General features: G+C 40.5%; 1 protein-coding gene across 1 annotated transcript in view; it reads right to left on the bottom strand.

Moving 5' to 3' along the window:
* The window catches only part of LOC147207798 (semaphorin-4B-like), a 50,527-nt gene extending 42,190 nt beyond the window's left edge, over nucleotides 1-8,337 (bottom strand). Inside the window, exon 1 of the mRNA XM_086107326.1 lies at nucleotides 8,189-8,337. The gene's annotated coding sequence lies outside the window, so the exon portion shown is untranslated. The remainder of the gene's footprint in view (nucleotides 1-8,188) is intronic.
* Between the last annotated feature and the right edge of the window lie 9,827 nt (nucleotides 8,338-18,164).

Genomic DNA, 18,164 nt, shown 5'->3' with positions numbered 1-18,164 from the left:
CGTTTTATCGTAAGTGGAGAAAAGGTGCTTTTTTGCAAGGAGAAGAAAATGGGCCGCTGCAGCAAAGTGGAGACTGCGGAGTGATACAGTCAAAAAGAAAACGAATTGAACTATTCCTGTGATGCATTTAAATAATGTATATATTTCATGCAGTTTGCGAGGAAAGTGGCACAATTACGTTTTAAGCTAATGCGAGTGGTGGCGAGCACCTTGGCTCAAGTTGGTGAATTTGGACCGGAAGAAACACATAACATTGCGACACACAGCAATTGGATTCTCTATGTTAGCATTTATATTTGTCACTTATACCATCCATCCGTCCCTTTTCTTTACTGTTCACCCTGTTCAGTGTCAAGTCTAGATGGAGCATATCCCAACTGACTTTGCGCAATTGGCAAGCTACACCCTGGACTGGTCGCCAGTCAATCACAGTTGCAGACACCAATGGACTCTCAGATTCAGCGTTACCGTGACCAATCCTGCTGAATCCACGAGCGACCAGCGGTGGTTTATCCACGCTTTCAGCTCAGCTATGCTTGTAGCAATGGTTCAGACGGTACTTACAGGGACACTGGCGATATGAATATCTGTGCAAATTGAAACCAAAAGCATGTGGTGTGAAACATCCCACAGGCGGCTTCCCCCAACGTATCATTAATTATTCAGTCTGAATCATCTCTCAATTGATTTGCGGCTGCCTTGAGTCGTGCTGCCTCTCGCGTATCGTGTGTAGTGCGATGGCCCCAGATAAGACTCTCAAAGCAAATGGCTACACGATGAGTCACACAGAAGATAATCGGTACAAAATTATTTGCAAATAATATGAAGTCATTGTACAGTTCGTACCTGAAGAGTCGACAGTAACAGCGGTGTCAAGCAAAGCAAAGACATCCATAAATACAGGCCAGAAAAGGCCACTTAGATGTACACATACTGTATATATCACTTTAAGTACACAACGCACCGCAACGTAACATTACAGACGACGGCACGCACACTTGCCGCAGCTGTATGCACGCACATGTGGCCAAACAAGACACAACGTGCGTCTTTCGAGAGGACCGCGACTAAAATAATGCAACTATATTTTAATTTCGCTAACGTGTTCCTCCTCATAAAAATGACCGCAAAACTGCATTTTCCAGTGAGTGTTTAAGGATACTCAGAGGGAACATTTATCCATCCATCCTTTTTTTTTTTTTTCTTCATAGTGCTTGTCTTCACTCGTGTCGCGGTTGGGCTGGAGTCTATCCCAGCTGACTTTAGGCTAGTGGCAGGATTCTCCTTGGACTCGTCGTCAGCAAATCACAGGGCGCAAGTACACAAGCATTCACACACTCATTGTGGGGAGACACACTTGTGTACGGCTGCATCTATTGAGTTTTTTTTAGAATTGATTGTTCTAATGCAGGGGTGTCAAACTCATTTTAGTCGCGGGCCAATTTGGAGTTAAGTCTTCCCTCGGAGGGCCGTTATGACAGTGAAACCACAAACTGATTACTTGTACACAACAAATGAATAGATGACTAGTTTTGAAATCAATGAAGTCAATGATAATAGTTTGTTCAATTATGGTTCAAGCGAGTGTAAACTGGGTAAAAGGCGCACCTTCCATTTTCTTAAAAGCTCACAGCGCACCTTAAAATCCGACGCTCCTTGTGTATGGTTATTACGGTAATATATCGACCCCCCCCAAATGGCTCCTTACTAGAGACATGCTTAGAACGCAGAGTTCAAACTTAAGGTGATCGGGTTACGCAGTTGAACACGGAAATAGAGCAGCGGCAAGAGAGTTCAACGTTAACGAGTCAATGTTATAACTTGCTGTTGGTTAAGTGAACTGTGTCGCTGATTCAATAAGTTTTACTGACATCTGATCGTTCTGTTGGTATTTCCTTGAGCGTAGCTCCATCTAGTGGATGCATTGTACATTGCATCTTATAATGCGGTGCGTCCAATATATGAAAAGAATTACAAAATAGGCCATTCATTGAAGGTGCAACTCATAATCCAGTGCTCCTTTTTCTGTGGAAAATACGGTATATGACTCGTACCTATGAAATCGCCTGGAACAGGTTAATTCTAATTACAGAGTGGATTATTTCTGTGGGGAAAATGGATTATAAATTCAAAATCATATTCAAAATACCCAGCATCTTGAAATATATTGGATTCAATCACAGTAGGTTTGACATTCCAACTAGCGAGTAGGCTGGGTTCATTGTGAATACTCTCATTTCGATTCATTTAAATACAGCTCAGTGTTGTTCAGCAGTCAAGGGTCATTTTCAACGAGTGTCAGAGGAGATAAGTGCTGAAAGGAGAGTTTTGGGGGTCATATGGGTTTCCCACTAATATGCGGTTGATTTTAAACTGTTGGAGATCATTTTCAGTCAAAGTGCAAAATATAATGAATGGGCTGCGTTTGGTAATTGCCCACAGTCGCCACTTGACCACGGCATCTCTTACATAAACTACTGCACGCTCGCCAGTAAATCCCTTGACGGCTTTTAAAAATGGCCGCTATTAGTCTCAGAATTAGGAGGAAAGTAGATTAAACTAATCTCCTTTGTTTACTTGTCGTGAAAAACTCTCTGCGCGTTTAACATAGTGACCCATTTGAAATCGCGGGATACGACAAACTGTTGAGAAAAGGCCGAGCACGTGCATCGATCGCGTCTCGCCTTTCGTGTTATGACAATCATGCAGACGTGCGGCCCACTTGTACAACTGCTATTGTAAACTCTACAGGGTGGCCCAACGTAACTGCATTGCATTCTATTTTCCTCAGTGTTTAGGTCAAGATGCCATTGGAGTGAATTGGGAAGAAAGAAAAATCAGTAATTAGGGTACTGTCATGCACTCGCATGTGGGCATTGAGACGCATAGTTGTCAATGCACTATTCGCCATTTATTGAATGGACGGACATACAGTACAGTGAAACGCACAAATATAAGAGTTACTCGAGGCCACAACTCACACCCAGATGCTCACACCAAACTCACCGGCCAGCCAGACTCAAGCTCCTAACGTTGCGCACGTTGAAATTTTTAGATCCCCATACCATCACAGATCCTGACTTACAGTATGAATTTTGCATGATAGCGTGAGTGGCGGACTGTGCCAAAAAGGACAAATTTGAATGGTCATCACTTTCATGACTTCCAATAACAATTTTACATATGGACTCGTCAGACAACAAGACACATTTCCACTTTACTTCAGTACATCCCTGATGAGCTTGAGCCCAGAGAAGCTGGCAGCATTTCTGGGTGTTTGCACATCTTTGTGTTCTTTTTTTTAACCTTTTACACAACCCAACTTTATTGGAATTGGGGTTTGTAACATGTATTGTAATGAGCTTTTTAGCTTTTTGTCTTCTGTGTGGACTGCAAAATAAGAATTTCATGACACTGAAGAAACGGGTTGCCCCCAAAGGTGCACAAGATCAACACTTTGAATCTTGAATCTTGTTGTTTACAGCTAGCTTGTACATTGTGCAATGGATCGTGATCACCTGCGTGACGATGCGAGTCGTGCATGCGATCAAACACGCACGCAATTACACAACGAGGGCTTCCGTGAGGTCACTGTGCTGATTACGCCACATGGGAAGCAAGAGTAAATACCTAGCTAGCCACAGCGGAGCGGCAATCTCGTGACTTCAGGTCATTGTTGGAAGGAAGCCATGAAATCGCTGCAGTTTCATCAACGTGGAAACTCATTTCATTACAGGTTTTGACAAGCCAGACAAAAGGTTTCAAAAGGGGGCATCGTGTACTTTGTCGGGACATTACATCTGCGCAATCCAGTGAGACCCAATGCAAGAACTGGAGCAAACTTCAAGACATGAATGCTCAGTGTAGCGTGTGTGTGTGTGTGCCTCACAGTTGGGAGGTTTCGGGTTCAAATCTCGGCCCAGGGCCTTCCTGTGTGGAGTGACCATGTGAGGTTCATTTGAGCATCTATGTTGTCCAATGGTGTGAATGTAAGTGGAAATAATTGTTTTTTTTTTCAAGATGGATTAGCAAATGGCTGGCGACCATTCCAAGGTGTTTATTTTGACAGCTTCAACAGAGTGGCATTGAACAGCTTGAAGCCTCTTTTTTGGCTACTTGTTGTGAAATAAGATCACTTTCATTTGTTGTGGCAAACATTTGCTCGCAAGTTGAAGCAAAAATAAATAAATAAAATTGTCGGACTTCTATTTTGAAAAACTCATAATTCGGGTCACTCAATTTCCAAGGCATAACTGTACAGGTTAGCATGTGTGCCTCATAGCCGAGAGGTCCCGGATTTGAACCCTCACTCGGGAATTTGCATGTTCCCCTTGAATTAACAATTTAGTTGGGATGCCTGAATCTCTTTCTGAGGAATCCTTTTACCAGGTGGCTTATATTGAGCTGAATAAGTTTGAAGCATTTATGAATCTCAACTTGTCATAGTTCCCATTAGGTTGGACTTCTTTAAAACAGCAAACCAACCAAGCTGTGCACTCCATTTTGCCGAAATGGCCTCAGGACACGATTAATCCACATGATTATCAAGCTTAACCACAGCGACATCAAATCAGCCTGAGCACCTACCAAGATTGCCGCTATTCTGTTCATGCTATGCTATCTGTCAGGTTCCAAACAGACCAGTCGAGGCACCTCTGCTTTGTTTGCTCTCAGGTGGCGGTCTTGCTTTTGTGTTTGCTGCCAATAAAAGAAGTCATAAGTCAACATGAGCTGGCCCCTCTTGGCACCAGTGTCTCATGGAGGCCACAGAAAATAACCAGTTGCAATGAAGCCGCTTGTCTTGAACTGTGAAATCGAGAATAATAAACTTATTCAATGTTCTCTTTTCTAATAAGCATCTGCTCCTCTGCATTGTTCTGAATGACTGCGGCTGCGGCACAAAACTATGGCTGCGCTTTGCGACAGAAACGTGTAGTAAATTAGCTAGTTTTGTGAGGGGGGAAAAAGCAGTGGATTTTCATACAAACACATTCCGGACCAGCTGTTTTTCATCGCAAAGGGAGAGTTTTATCTTTTTCCCTGCACTTGATTCAAAACAGAGAAGCAAAAAAAAAAAAAAAAAAAAAAAAAGGAGAAGGAGACAGGAATTTGTCTCAGGAGAGAGGGGAGCTTGTTGCATAATAGATTTCCATCACAGCCTTATTCAAACAGATACCGGCACGAAATTCTGACAATCTCACACCTCGCCTTAAATGCCACCCCCCACACAGTACATAGTGTGTGTATAAATATATGTATGTATGTATGTATATATATACATATATAAAATCATTCACAATTATCTGCCCTTGCGTTGATTGGAATTTGTGTATCAAAAGCACCAGTGGCATCAGTACTCAGTATCGGTGAGTACTTAAGAGTGAATACTGACACTGGTATCGGCCTGAAAAAAAAGTAGTATTGAACATCTCTTCATGATAATGAAAGTTGGTCTTTCTATTGGCCCAGCAGTACACAGGGGGCGGCATGAAGGCTGATTTTAGCAAGATGAGGAAAAACAACTCACAGTGCTGTCAGCCACAGGTAACACCCAGACACTCACACGCAACCTTATGGACTTCACATGCTACCTTATAAGGCCCCGGGCTCTTAAAGGCACATTCGTCTAATAGAGACACACTACAATTCACACAGTATTTTCAACGCATTTTATGCTCGCAATTATTTATTTATTTTTGCTGTTTTTTGATTGTTTGTGTTTAAAAAGTGTTGGGATACGTTTAAATGTGTTTGAAGGGTGTAAGAGAAAAACATCACAGATAGCGGGCGGGATTGGAAAATATGCCCTAGGATGAATGTGGGTTCACTTTATCTTTGTTTCACAGACCAAAGGGCCCTCATGACCCTTTGTTAAAAGCAACGAGCGTCTCCCCACTCTGGTCTACACATGCGGACCATTCCTCTTGTAGAGCAGTGGGTGGAGCATGCATGTTTGTTTTGAGTGTTTGAATGTGTATGTGATTGTGTGGGAGGGTGGGCGTGGAACCAGTGTGTGCGTGTGTGTGTGAGTGAGTGGTGGCTCAATAAAAGGAGGAGGATGCGGAAGAGAAGGGGGGTGTAAGTGTTTCAAGGAATACTGCTTCCCAGAGCTTTTGGTTTACAGTAAAATGAGGGAGGATGAGTGTTGTTCAGTCTCACTGATAGGCTATCACACCGCACACATAAGGTCAGCTGAAGGTCTGATCCCATCATCATCCTCCTCTGTGCGATGGCACAATCGGGGACTCATCAACTTATTAAAGCGACAAATCATTTCCTTGTTTTTTTTTCCCCACAGAGAAAAGGGGAAGCATAAAGTCACAAGCTGATCTTCAATCTTTAACAAACTTAATTTGAAATCCTAACTTGTGGAAATGCGTGTCATGCAAGTATTAAAGTACTATATACGGCTGTTAAATTTATGTTTAGAAAGGATTTGGTGGTAATTGCTGTTAAAAGTAAGGATGAGAGTATTTAGCAAGAAAAATGAAGTAGAAGTGCTTTCTTTGTTTTAGTTTTAGTGGGCCATTTAAGTGATACTGCAGGCTGGATGTGGCCCCTGGGCCTTAAGTTTGACACCTTTGATTTAGAGTCCTTCCAAGAGCAGGCATGCTTTTGGAATGTGGGAGGAAGTCAGAATACACATGGAAAACTCAGACTTTCACACCAATAATGAGTTTGGATTGGAAATTTTAGAGACTTCAGTTCAAAACCAGCACAAGCAAAGGGAGAACACGCAAACCTCACAAAGAAAGCCCTGAGTTGATATTCTGACCCAGATCTTCAGATCTGTGATGCAGATGTGCTAACCACTAAGTGTCCGCGTCGCCGACATCCCTACCTGCTTTTTGTCAATCTTTGGCAAGGATGAAAGGCTGCTGCAATAGTTTTTGTTGATGTTTTGACAAAACAAACCCACACTTTGCAAGCCAAGAGTTGCCAAGCCTGTAAAATGTTTCGTAATCATCTCAATGTCGGAATATGACGCATCTAGGGATCTTCCCATTTCTTTCCTGGTGACACACAGACATTTGGAATCTCTGCCAACCAATGAACAATGAACCAATTACTCTTTAGCAACCAATTATTGTCATTTATTTGGTCATGTTTAGTGATGAGGAAAAAAACAAGTCAACAACATTCAAGCGATATCAAATGAGTGGAATTGTTGTTATGCTCATCAACCTTTCTGAAATTGATTCAATAACTGGTTTGGTCATTGTTTTAAAAAAAAGCAGATGTTTACAAATGCCTGATTTTGATTAATCATAGAAGATAATCAGAACAGAAAACAGAATAATTACTATTGAGACGCTGAAACTGGAGAGATTTGGACAATTCAAAGTTAAGCAGTGGCTCTCAACAATGACTCGATTACTAAAATAGTTGTCGATTAATCAATTTGTTGTTGATTAATCAATTCATTTTTACCCCTCTAGTTTAATCTGGATTTTATCCACATTTTGGTGTGAACCAACACATTGATAGGGTTATGAGAATTACGAGTTGCAAAAATGTTCTTTTAAACTACAAAAGCAATTATAGCTAAACCAAACAATTTACGTTGACTCAAATTTTGGTGTGTCCCCATACATAGGTGATACATGTTAGATTTTTTAAATCCCTTGCTTTTAAACTGTGAAAAACAAACAAACAAACAAACAAAAAACAACAGAAAAACAGTTTGCACTCAATTTACTGTGTATTCAAGGTCAGAGGCTGCGATAAAAAAAAAAAAGTTTGAACACTGCCGGAGCATGATTTTTATGCACCTTGATGACTTCATGCATATAACAAAAAATGTTTTTCCCGTTCAGAACAAATTAATCTACATTAAATATCAAATAAAAATACATTAATTGTACATTTGTGCGTGCTGTGACATTAAACCAAGTTTTTTTTGGTTTCGTAAACAAATTCAAGATGTCTCCAAAATTACTTATATTTTAGAAGAAGGCTTTAAGATTGCCTCCCCCCGCCCCCTTTTTTTTCGAAAGTGTATTTTTAAATATTGATTTGGTCAACACCAACAACGTTTGCACAGCTCTCGTCTCGTCAGACTGACGTTCACATAAAATACATGAATTCCGACTGAATTGCTTTATTTCAAACGAATTGCTGACAAAAAAAAGAAAGAACTCAATTAAAACAGCTACGCGCACAATAGAAAAACAAGATTGCCACTCACCGTTCTAAATGCAATTTAAAAAACGCATCCACGCCAAAGATCCAATGGTGGCTGCAGTCTTCGGGGTGCTGAAAAGAAGGGTAAAGGTAAAAAGAGATCGGGTTTAAATCCACCGAACACCAAAACGCCGCTCCTCAAACTGACGTGTCAGACACACGAAGTCCACTCTGCAAGTGTGTGCTTGTGCGGTGTCTATGTTTCCACAGAGGCTGCAAAACTTGAAGCTCCGCCCACAACCACACGTCCTGTCCGCTGGCCGTGACGTCACGCAAACAAGGGAGTCCTCTAAATAAAGTCAAAACGCTCGAGTAACTTTTGTGAATTTTCTTTTAAATGTTCGATTTGGATCATATTCATATCTAACTCTATTTTTAGTGTGAGTATAAAATATTTAGGGAGAGGGGGGGGGGGGGGGAACACTTTGCATGACATTATGACTTCATATCAACATCTGGACCAGATCTAGATGTAACTGGATTTTCTTTTACAATTTCTGTCCCTGCATATATTTATCCACAAATGTTAAAATTAAACATTTGACATTGCTATTTTTATTGTATTAAATGTGTGGATTCATTCCAGAATGTGATTCAGAAAGTAAATTGTGTTCAAATTAGATAAGCAAAAACTAAATTCCCAATTTAAAAGAATTTTTGAGGGGTTTGTAGATTCACAATATTTGGATCAGATCTAATTTGACATGCATCTGATCGCGCATAATCAAATTTTGCTCAAATTAAATGATTGAGTTTGGTATTTTTGCACAATATGAAAGATGCAGATTTATTTTTCCAGTGCTAATTTTTCATTATCTCACGTGTGTCATGCCCAAGTGTGGATTCAATTCATACCAGAAGCAGATCCAGATTAAACTTTCTTTAATGTGATAGCTTCTGAAACTGAATTTACAGAAGACATATCCAACTTGGATAAAAATATACAGATACTGATTTCTTAAATTTTATCCAGATTAGAAAAGAGGATCGTGTGGATGTGTGTGTGTGTGTGTGTGTGTGTGCGCGCGCGTGTGAGACACCAAAATGTTGATCAGCTTCAGGTTAATAATTACAGCTTTGGACCCTGACACATGGGAGTCAAAAATCACATTTACATTGACTCTGACAGATTTTTTTCCCCACATGACTTGAGGATTCACACCAAAACCATACAAAGCAGATGCATGTATTTAGCCGATTTATTTTTAATTTTGAATATAAAATTTAAAAAGAATCTTTTTAAATTGCATTTATTTTTTTCAATATGGCAAGATGTGGACCAGTCTTAGTTTGACATTCCAGATTCTATAGATTTCTCTTAGGCAAAGTTGTTTTTGCTGTGTGTATGTTTTGGCTATGAGTAAGTTGCTGCTTCTTGTTCTTCTGCTATGCTCTGCAGCCAAGAAGAACAATGAAAGAAAGCAGCGAGCGTCCGGCACAAAGAGCATTACAGAGGATTACGGGCAAAGGCAAAGACTTGAACACAAGCGGACGCAGCCATTCATGTAATCTCTTTTCACTGCTGCAAAAAAGACTAAAATGTCACGTTGCGCTTGTCACACTCCAGTCATCTCCAGTCTGCTTTGACACCAGTAACGCGCCTCTGCTTAATACAATGCTATTTGTTTCTGTGCTTTGTAGGAAATGCGATGACGAATGTTTCTCAAAAGTAGGATGAAAGTGGTACGTTCTGTGGTTTAAAAATACAAAACCCAATTGCTTTGTGAATAGGACACGGCAACCACAGGTCACCTGAGAGGTCTATAAAATTGGTGAATCAGCCAGAACAATTCTCAGTATTAGCGCTAGCATCTGCGCTAACATTAGTCTTACTTTTGTGACTTACTGACTTTTTTCACATCGAAATTGTTGCTCTCAGCAAACTTGCTATGTATGTTTGTTTGTTAGCAGGACAACGCAGAAATCTTTGATCGGTGGCTTTGCCATTGACTGCCTATGATTTTATCTTTTATTTTCATTGACTGCCATTGACGGGTATAGAAGCCAAAAATGCATTGCACCTGGGAAGTTTAACATCAGCAAAATGTATGCATATGCAGGACGTGTGGACCTATGAAAGTGTAGAGCTGAGTGCATCAGTAATCCTTGACCTTGGCCAGTTTATTGTGTTAAAATGAAATAGATTTACAATGAAAAAAATGTTTCTTCACATCTCCACAATATTTTCATGCATTTTTATGATAATGTTCAGGCACATGTGGGAGGTGTGTATCAATTTTCAGTGAGTATCAGAATGGCTGGTTTCAACGGAGGTCTGTGCTCCACTCAGAGTTATTCCAAGTGGTGCTTGTTTTCAATGCTGTTTTGTTTAATGGTTTGCAAGAAGATACAAAGAATTGGCTGAACAACATCTTCGTCATGGGAATGGTATGCACTTGTTACTAACACAATGATATAACCACCTTTGCTATTCGTGCTTTCTTTTCTGATTACGTATTACACTTTTTTTTTTACATTATCAGGATGAATTATACATTATGTTTGCATTGTTTTGTTTTCTAAGACTTGTTGAGGCGTTGTGTTAAGTTGCGTTTTACAACCCTTTAAATTGTCAGCGTGTCAGTGGGTTCTGCTGTCTTTGTGGCTTTTGTGTTAAAAAGTAAAAAACGTTAAATAAATCAGATTGAAATAAGAAAGTGAAAGATCTCATACGCTAGCCGAGTTGCTCTGCGTCCTTATCACAATCCTGTGATAAGAAACAAATCGCCTCCACTTTGCCCAAGGTACTCTTTGACAGTGGCGCCATTGTTAAACACATCACTCTCAATCTGCCGCCATGCTTAAGTAACATGCCCCCCCCCCCCCCCCCCCCACCAAGCGAGCGCGCCGCCGACTACACTGTAGCCATTCACATCAGGTCAGATTTGAGTGGGGTTAAATACATGACAAGCTCTCTTTGTCACACTGGATTTGGTGATGTGTTGTGCATCAATGTCATCATCGAAGCATTCAGAGGGGGACCAAAGATGCTGACAAACTACAAAGTCATGAGTGCATGACAGGACTCAGTGGGGTTGAAGGTCATCAGACACTGGCTAAGTCAGGAGACAGACAGCAAAAAAGGAGAACTTTCACCTCTAAGAATGTTTTTCCCTGGGTCCTCTAGATTACAAAAACATTCATGCTGGTTTCACTGAAGACTCTAAATCGTCCATAGGGGTGAATATGAATGGCTGCTCGTTGATATTTGCGATTAGTCGATCAGTGCTTGCTAATACAGTGGTACCTCTACTTACGAACGTCTCTTCATACGAAATTTTCAAGTTACGAAACGTCTCGACAGGAGAATATTGCCTCTTGTTACGACAGAATCTTTATCATCAAAATGTCCAATATGTTATGTATTCATCACATTATAGTAAACTGCAAATAAATCTTCACTCTATTAATCTCTAATGAGGGCAAGCGTCAAGCACTATTAAAAAAAGAGGAACAAATGGATGGCTTGAAATGTCTTAAAAAGTTCTGCGTAAAAATCACCTTTAGAGATGTCACGTCTGCTCGATGTCAACTATGACACACGTTGGTATCAATCATCGTTAAAAGCAATGACATTCATCAAGTTGCATAATTCTCAAGGGTAATAAGGAAACATTTATTTGAAATGTGGATGACATATTCCTGAAATAATTGGGGAACGGTGTCAATTAGAGTGGACTTACTTTATCATAAGAGAAGATAAAATGAGAATACCTTTATTTGTCTCACAATGGAGAAATTCCCAATTTATTATTTTTAAAAATTATTTAATCATTATTTTAATATTTCTAAATAAAATATATTTTATACCACCTTAATTTTTTTTTTTTTTTAGGAAACCCACAAAATCACACAGGAACAACATGAAAACTCCACTGGAGTGGACTTGAACCAAGAACCTCAGAACTGTGAGGGATACATGCCAACCACTTCTGTACCATGATGGGCTTTGATCCCCTCGATTTATAAACACTCATCTTGGAGCAGTTTGGTTTTGTTGGGATGTGCCAGCCGGCTCACACTTAAATGATGTTTACTGCTGTGCAGATGTCATGTGGTCAGTGAACAAAGAGAGTAAAAAAAAAAAGAAAAAACACACACCAAAGTGAAATGATGACCAAAAGCCATCTGGCAATGGCTCGCCTGCTAATACCAAACAAGCAGCCCTTCCTCTCTTTCTCGCCCATCAGCAATAAAAGACAATATCTGCCCCGGTGGGACATGTGGCATTAATATGAATTATCTCCATCTTAATATGCTTATGCCCCTGAGACTGGCGTGTGATGACATCAACCACGTGCAGGCTCTAATGAGTCTGCGATGAATACATTACGCACATTTAGACGTTTATTCCCACTTTCTTTGTGCCTTTGCAGGCTGTGAAAGGGGTCAGAGGTCAAGGTCCCGCACAGCTGCACACTGAGAAGATTGCGGAGGTGGGCTGCGGCGGGGGCGTTTGGTGCGTAGGAAAGATAGCCGATGGGCACTGACGAAGGTTGAATGACTTTGTAAATATGTAGTCAAATACGGTCGGATGAATGATGTTTGAGGAAAGAAAAAAAAACATTAGCAAGAATTCCATTGATTTTGGATAGAATCCAATGTAAATGGGCTGACGGAGCGGATATCAAAGCAACATCTTGAAGTGTTTCTTTTCAGCGTCGTCCTAATCACAGATGATCTTCAGTCTTGACAAGAAGCCTATCGATGTTGACTGAAGCAAGGTGTCCGAGGCATACCTGTGACATCAAAGTTTCTTAATCTGTCCTTTGTACTTTTTAGGACTCTTCCACAATTTTAAAACTGATCTTTGTCATGGGTTTCACTTTTATCCTGAAACTAGTAGCCTATAGATTTTAAAGGGCATCAGACGTCAGGTCGCTGAGGTCAAATATTTCAAAAATATAGTACCGGTACATGCTCCTTTTCAGAGGTCTGCTGGTGAGCGTTCACAGATCTTCCTCATACTTTCACTGCTCTGTCAAAACAAGAAGCAGAGTCATATCGAATGATTTCCGTCACAAGACGGTTCAGGTAGCCGAGGTCAAACGTCTCATTTTATGTTTCTTTCCAACGCTCGTTCTGTTAGTTTTCACAGGGCTTCCTCAAAAATTCATGCTTTTACAGGAATCGAGAATTTTAATATACTTTACTGCCCCTTTATTTCACATGAGGTGGTTTTAAGGGGGCGGTCCTGTCTCATGAAAATTGCCCATTCGTCACTTAACCCCTCTACCATGCCGCTAATGTCGAGTATGGCTTTTACTACTAGGGCAACTATGGGTGGCACGAGGAGGATGGTAGTCACCAAGCTGCAGAATCAGTTATGTGGTGCATGCAGTCGACATGCATCGATGTATAACTTATTAGCTAATGCTAATCTACTTTGTACCATAAAAAGTGATCAGATGTTGCTTGAAAGTGGTTCTGGCTCTTCCACCAAACTAAGTAGCAAGTCAGGGTGTGGAAATTGATTTATATAGTGACAGCAAAACAGCTCGCTCAAATATATATTTGCAGAAATTGGCAGCTGACAAAATTTTTACTTGGTTGTTTGATTTCCCCCTTAATCCAGAGACACAGCTGTTTGCCTACAAGCAATTCAAAGGTAGTAGTAGTAGTAGTAGTAGATTTTATTTATAAGCGCCTTTCAAGACACCCAAGGACACTTTACAATAACAAAAAACACAAAACAATACGGGTTGAGCAGCGGGTGAACGTTCAATAATTTTGCCCTTTTAAGGAATAGCTGAGTCAGGATGCTGAGTCTTCATTTCTCAATGGGGAGACAGTTTGAAACTATCTTCAAATGTACATTCCTATGTCAAAGCAAGAGCCTTATTGATTTTGCATTTGTCCAACAAAAGCACGCAGAGGAAGCTGAAGTCGTCCACTTATCCACTTATGGAACAAAGATTCCAGGATGGACTTTTCCGTTTGATTTTTCCAGAAATGGGCCCCGCAATGCCGCGCACTGAGAATAGTGTAGATTGGGTTTCTTTGTTTAAAGCCAAAAAGTCATGAAGATAAAAACCTTGGTAAAATTCAAAAGCAGGTTTAGACTCTTGCAGAGTTAAAACAATTAAACAGGCTGAACGACTCATCAAGGTGAATGGAACGTCTATGTTAGGGTCAAGATTCAAACGGGTTCAACAGCTGCTTGGCCGTTTCTCCATAAGTGAGCTCAGACAGTCATCTTTTCCACACTAGAAGGCAGCACATTGGCTTGTGATGAATACATCTGCCTCACAGTTCTGAGCTTTTGGGTTTGAATATCAGTTCTAACCTCCTCGTGCTTGCATGGGTTTCTGGCTCCCTCCCGCATTCCAAAAAAATGCACGTTTGGTTTATTGACGTCTCTAAATTGTCCATAAGTGTGGATGTGAGTGTGAATGTTTTTATATATAAACTGCAATTGATTGGCAACTAATCCAGGGTGTTCCCAAAATCAGCTGGAATAGGCCCCAGCTAATGAAGCCAAGCACTGCAGAAAATGGATAGATGGATGGATGATTGCAGCTTTTCCAGTGTGAGTCCAGTGAAGTGCAGCGGCAATATCAAGGGTTGGTGCTACTTTTAAAAGGTCACCATGGAGACAGTGTGTCTCTTATGAACTGTAACGAGACTGGAATCGGTCAGAAATCAATGAAGCATCTCAGCAACAGCACACGTTAACCTTCGGAGGAGCCGACAGCCCCCATTCCCTGTTTGCTTTATTAGTTTGTAGTAGCAGCCTAATTGCTGTACGCCCTGTACAACAGCTGTCCTAAACCACCGGCCCATGGGCCATTTGGTGCTTACTGAAAAAAAAATATATCCAGTATATATTACTCATCAGAATCATCAGGTGCATCCACTTGTGCCTCTGCACGCACAGCAAACTGCTCGTCTTGGTCATGTGACACGATACTAACAAAGTAAAGTCACGGGTCAGCAGAAATGAGTGAAAAACAAATGCCTTTGGAGAGCTTCTTCAGAAAGGGGAAAATGACAGAGACAGGGGAGCCTACAATATCAGCAAAATGACTAAAAATAGAGTTGTACCTTGACTTTCAGTAACCTAACATATATTTTTTCAAGTTATGCTTTTTGCTTTGTGTTGCAAGCCAAAAAAATGTCACATCCTATCAAACTTCGGGAAATGCTGACACTGAAATGAAGTGAAAATATCAGTTTTCAGTAGTTGTAGTTGCATTTTAGTTATCGACTTTACACTATTGGAGCCCACTGCGATGAATTTAGTGACTCAGCGCTATTCATGGTAGTGCTGTAGCTCGCAATTCCGTGCGAGTATTTACACTCAAGGGCTTGCAGCACCAAATGAGTCAAGTGTTGAAACAGATGTAGGCTTTAGCAAGGGTCCACAGGGAGTTTGGTTGTTTGGTGTAAGCCAACGCTGGCTTGTTGTTTTCAACAGTGTCGTGCTGCTAGCTTGGAGCTGTGGCAGCTAGCCCCTTCAGCCGATAGTAGCTCAAGAGCTAGCAGAGATTCCATAACAATCATGTTTAGTGATTCAAGATGTCGTGAATTCTTGACTGATATGCTTTAACAATGGTCAACTGGGAATCGTGTTACATCGAAGAGTGTTAAAATGACCAGGAATAGTGTAACATGCAAGCTGTTGTTACCGTGACTGTCGACATGTCCCAGGGTACAGTAATTACACTCACCCAGTTTCTTTATATTCTCTTGGATTATATTTCATGATTAAAAAAAAAAGATATAGTCCCAATCTTTATGATAAATGCGTAACAGTGCAGTATTTTAAAATTTTTTTTAGGGGGGTGGCTGGAACTTAATGGATTCACTGCCATACAAGTACGTCCTTGCAGCAAGCACGGGTTCGTGTGCTAATCAGCAATCTATAACTACTGCAACATCCAAAAAAGAAATGCTTCAATATGTGTGGCATTTTTTGGGGATGCTGATGATGATGATGATGAAGATGGTGATGGTTGCAATCACTAGCAATAATGAGTGAGTTGAAAGGCAGAGCGAAGCTAATTTGCTTGCTGGTTAATTGAAGAGCAGCACGCTGATTATCCGGCATGGAGAATAGTGTTGTTGGTGCGGCAGCTGGATTAAATTTCTCTACAGATTGACTTGATAGCTCTTTGAAATGATGGATCGACTCACTGAGGAAAATCAATGACAACCACATGAAGTGGAGAGACAATCTTAAAAGGGACTTGTTATTGCAGAAAATAGCTATTTCATTGCTTGTATACAAATAGTTGGGTCTCTAAATTTGAAAATGTGTCAGTGAGTGATCCTGCACTTTCACTTTACTGCTAGGTAACAGTGGGACTTATTTACAGAGTTAGCCCCCCCCCCCCCCCACCACCCACCAAACACATACACACACAAGCACACACATTTTTTTTTTCATTTTCACCTGTTTCATTTTGTCAAGTGGTTAGACAAAATAAAATCATCTGGATCAAGATATTTTTTCGCTATTTGATCCAGATGATTTTATTTTGTACAGCCACTTGACAAAATATGCATCCATCCATCCATTTTCAAATCCGCTTATCCTGACAAGGGTCGCGGGCGTGCTGGACTCTATCCCAGCTGTCTTTGGGCAGCAGGCGGGGGACAACCTGAATTGGTTGCCAGCCAATCGTAAGGCACACAGAGACAAACAACCATTCGCGCTCACACTGAGACTTAGGGACAATTTAGAGTGCTCAATCAGCCTGCCATGCATGTTTTTGGAATGTGGGAGGAAACCAGAGTACCCGGAGAAAACCCACACAGGCACAGTAGTGCATTAAGTACTGCTTACATGAGTAAAAATGCTTTGATTGTCTTCATGGGCACTTATGCCCCCCCCACCTCACTCTTGGCTCAAATAGAAGTCCCTGCAGTCAGGGCTCCTCCCCGAGTTGTCATGGTAATGACAGCTGAACACGCCATTGACATGGCAGTATACAGGGCGGGGTATAAAGTCACTTACCTGCAGGAGAAAAGTCTTCAAAAACATTTCAGCAGGACAAAAAAGGGTGTGTAAAGTAGTGTGCTGTAATGCTTGGTCGTTGGGGTATTTTTTGTTAGACTAAATTGTGAAAAAAAAGCACAATCCTTTCAAGAAGCAATATGGAATCGTTTCACTTTGAGATAATAGCGACAAAATGACTTAACGGTTCATTTGCCAATAACTGTCTGTGTCATTTCCATGACAACCCTCAACCATCACTTACTTTGGAGGTGCAGCATCAAGGAGGACAGTGGTGGAGCTGGCAGAACACTTCATTTGATAGGGTTAGCATAATGGTTCAGAGTTTAGCTGATTTTTTTTGTCAAACAGCCTTTCCAGGAGGCTCAAGAAAATTTTCTGCATAAGAAAAAATGAAAAGTAATCCACTGTCACCATTCTAAAGCAACAAGAGTTTTGTGGAGAGTATATCAAAAATGATATCAGCCACTACAGGAAATCATTTTGCTCCAAAAAGTATAGTAACCATAAAGATTAATTACTTGAAATAAAACAAAAAAAAAGTTTTTAAATGCTCAAATAAATTACTCTTAAATAAAAATAAAATACATTCAAATTAATAAATTGCATGTTTGAAATCATGATAAAATACATGACTAATTAGGAAAAAAATTACACACATTATCTTAAAAATCAGTAAAATGAAGCAAATCCCACAGTTTTAAATTTAAAAATATTTACCAAATTCTGCTCTTTTGGAATTCAAAGTCATGAAGTCACAAAGGAGCAAATGTATTTTAAATGTAAAATAAAAGAGATTAAAAAAATTATGCTCTTGAAGAGTTCAAAGGTAGAGATCAGGTTAAAATAACTCATTTTCTCTTGCCAAATCCCACAGACCCTTCCAGTGAATGAGCGCAGTGGATTTCCGGGACAAGGAGGAGCAATGCATATGTCACCCCCCCAACACCCCCCACACACACACACGCACACGCACACACGTCTTCCATATAATGACACTGTCAGGGCTTTATTTGTAGCC

This window comes from Hippocampus guttulatus, chromosome 3 (genome assembly GCF_054856545.1).
Source record: "Hippocampus guttulatus isolate MCC_2025c chromosome 3, RoL_Hgut_1.0, whole genome shotgun sequence".
NCBI lineage: Eukaryota > Metazoa > Chordata > Actinopteri > Syngnathiformes > Syngnathidae > Hippocampus > Hippocampus guttulatus.
Note: the sequence above shows the minus strand (reverse complement) of the source record. Positions and strands in the feature narration are given on the sequence as shown.